The sequence below is a fragment of the Ailuropoda melanoleuca genome, chromosome 5 (assembly GCF_002007445.2).
Source record: "Ailuropoda melanoleuca isolate Jingjing chromosome 5, ASM200744v2, whole genome shotgun sequence".
NCBI classification, from domain to species: Eukaryota; Metazoa; Chordata; class Mammalia; order Carnivora; family Ursidae; genus Ailuropoda; species Ailuropoda melanoleuca.
The window spans coordinates 29,707,791-29,708,909 of record NC_048222.1 but is presented as its reverse complement, the minus strand read 5'-3'; positions in this window follow the sequence as shown (position 1 = coordinate 29,708,909).

The window sequence follows — 1,119 nt, the reverse complement described above, 5'->3', positions numbered from 1 at the left end:
ATGCACATGTATCTCTCCCCTGTTACATTCCCTTCTTTTTCTTTCTTGAAATAACCATCCTCCTGAATTCATTACTTATTATATATTTTTTAAAGTTTGTTTACTTATTTATTTATTCATTCCTTCATTTTTAAGCGATCTCTACACACATTGTGGGGCTCGAACTCAGGACCCTGAAATCAAGAGTCACACGTTCTGCCAACTGAGCCAGCCAGATGTCCCTACTTATTTTTAAACACTGATATATATGAATTCCATAAAGATTGTATACTATTGTTTCACCTGTTTTTAAACCTTATAAAAATCACATCATATTGTACAAATCTTCCACCATTTTTTCCTTCAACCTCGTGGTTTTGAGATTTACCCATGTTGCACATGTAACTAGTTCAGTCATTTTTGTTGCTGTAGGTGTTTCAGTTCATGATTACATCACAACTGATTTATCCATTTCCCCGTTGACGAACATTTAGATTGCTCGTAAGTATTGTCGCAACGAACGTTCTTGTGTCTGTCTCCCTGCCACAGATTTTCTAGGGCATTTTCTAGAAATGGACTTGCTAGAATGTCGGGAAAACCGCCTCTTCAACTTTCCTAGATGTTGCCAAATAGTGGCTGTGCTGGGTGGCTGTCCTTATTTTAACTTTCCCAGTAGCGAAGGAGCAGTCATCTGGGTCCACACCCTCAGCTATACTAATCAAGTTTGCCAGTTTCTTCATCCATCAAAGGGAAAACAATATTATGGTATGCTTCTTAAAGGTATTCTATAAATGAAGGGAATATCTTGTAGGAGGTCATTGCCAATCATCATGCTAAGTGCTTTATCTACATTCCCCTATTTGGGTCTCTTACTGACCGGAGGTAGAATATAAGATTTAGAAGTAGTAATTCATGTTTCCAACATCACACGGCTGGTGGGCGACAGGGCTGGAATTTGAACACAAGTGTGTCAGGCTTCAAGGTCCCTGTGACTACCCCAATGCTGATTTGCATGCATAATCTTTAGGAATGGCATTAAATCAGCTCTTCGTGGTGGTGTTAAATTTCTGGTAGAATGCCTTCCAAGAATGAACAATCTGGAGAGATACTATGGCTGGCTAACATTTTGGGGTATTTTTT